Consider the following 2,457-nt stretch of genomic DNA (forward strand, 5'->3'; position numbering starts at 1 on the left):
TTAACACAGAGTACATGCCCAAGTGAATTATTTTGTTTCTCCCTTAGGAAGCAGAAATTCAGATGGTTAAGTTCTACAGAGTAATTTCTTTTTCTTTACTATCACAGATAAGAAAGCTAATGTGGAAGACTGAATGCAAACATAAGAAATTTGCACATTGGGCAGTAGATTAAATGGAGTCCTTAAAGATTTCCATCAAGGGAAAAAACTTCCTCCTTTAGAAAGAAAATGCATCTGGCATTATATGCAAGTAGAATTGTAAGAAGAGGGGCAAAACCTGGATCCATTCAGAAATGTACCTGTGTTCATAATTCTTTACGATATCAAATACATCTTTACCAATATTTTAAAAATTATCTTTCTCCAAATCCCTTATTAATCAGGTTAGCTTTTGCCTGGTCTTAAAGTATTGACTAAATAAATAAATATTGCCTTTTGCGTCCCTACTGAGAAGTGCCTTATAAATAGAACCTCACAACATCATGTTACCAGTGCTGAACACAAGACATTTAGTTAATAAATATTGTGCCAGTAACTTTACAGATTGCTGGAGAAAACAAGGTATAGCTATAGATGTAGCTCTCATCTCACTGGAGGTTACAACCTCTAGAAGAGGACAGAAGAAAGACAGGTAAAGAAACAATTACCACATAGGGTTGTAGACACCTTCTAAGAGGTTAGCAGTGGATACCCTAGGCTCACCTAGAAAAGGCACCCTCAAAAGAACAGGGAGGTCTTCTAATAGAAGTTGACACCTTTGCTTTGTCCAGGGGTACAGGAAAGAGATTAGTCCAAAGAGATGAGTGTCTAGACTAGAAAGAGTTTAGATACTGGTGACATTAAGAAGATTGTGTTGATCTGAATACTGTGCCAAGAGGACAATAAAGGAGATATGAGGCTGATGGCTTCTTAGGTTTTCTTGAAACTTCTGAGTTTTCACATCACAGCAATAGAGAGCTATTGATAGATTTTAAACAGTAAGTAACCTCAATAAAATTTTATTTTAGAAAGATCATATTGATTGGTATAGAATGCAGGAAACATGAAGACATAGTGACAAAATCAAGGCATGATCCTGTAGCAAGTTCGTGGTTGCCTCCCCAAGATCCATATGGAGTAGCCATGCAGATTGGCTAAAACTCTCAATCCCATCACTAGATGCAACCCCTGTTAAAATTCTGATCTGTAAATACACATGTGCACAATTTTATATAATAACATACACACATTTTATAATATATAATTTGTATGTATTTATGTATATGTAAATTTTAAGTATATGTAAATTTTATGTATATGTAAATATATAAACTTAAAACAAAATAAATCAGTAACAGAACTCAATCTTGAGAAACATCAACAGCCAAGAGAAAATTTTCAGACCTATGTCAGGTCACTCAAAATCTCTACACAAACTTTGCATGCCTTTCCATCACACACCTAATAGAAACCTCTTTGCATTTCACCCAACCCCTCATAATTTGACCAGAAGAGATTTTTCTGATCTCTGTTCTTGCCACTTTTCACTCGTAACTTGGATCAAGCCACTCAGGTGGCCACGACAGGACAGACTTTTTCTATATGACTCATGGTTAAATCTTTTTTACCTAAAATACCATCTAACAACTAATGAGCACTCAACACACATTTGTTGAATAAATTCTGAACGCATATATGCAGTGTGAAGCAGCTCTCTAATAATAAATGTTTATTTTGGTGTCACATTTGCTGGGGTAGGTTGGTTCAATAGTCTGGAGAAGACTCAGACAGTAGATTTTCATCCACACTCTGAGCTACTAGCATTCCCTGAACATTCTAAAGGACAGTATCGATGCTACCCCATCTTAACATTGTTTAAACTGGCAAAATGAGACACTAAGAAAAATTGCGGGCAGAAATCGACCAACCCACAGTGGCCTAAATGGAGCTTAAAAAGAGACATCCTATTAGTTAATAGCCACATTTACAAGGATTTTCATTCAGTGAATCAGTGAAAAAAAAATATCAGGTATTGTTGTCCTTAAACTCATTTAAAACATCAAACTCTCTGGCTTGTTTCTGTGAAGTAGTCTAAATAAATATTACAAAAGCCACACCCTCGGGAAGGTGCAATCAGTTCATCAGATTAGTCTTAGATGGCAAATAGTTATCAATATGTATATAATTCATATGTCGTAGATCAGAGTTGGGGCACAGACATTGTATGGTGTAGCTGTTTAAGGGAGCAGAATAAACAAATTGAATATCATAGTGATTTGAACTTTTTCAACAGGTTCAGTTAAATGGAAGATGGAAGGGACAAGAGAGAGGGCAATGTTATTAAAGGCAGGTATGCCAGTTCACAATCAAACAAGTTTTCTGGGCGCCTGGGTGGCTCAGTGGGTTGGGCCACTGCCTTCTGCTTGGGTCGTGATCTCAGGGTCCTGGGATCGAGTCCTGCATCGGGCTCTCTGCTCA

The sequence above is a fragment of the Lutra lutra genome, chromosome 5 (assembly GCF_902655055.1).
Source record: "Lutra lutra chromosome 5, mLutLut1.2, whole genome shotgun sequence".
NCBI lineage: Eukaryota > Metazoa > Chordata > Mammalia > Carnivora > Mustelidae > Lutra > Lutra lutra.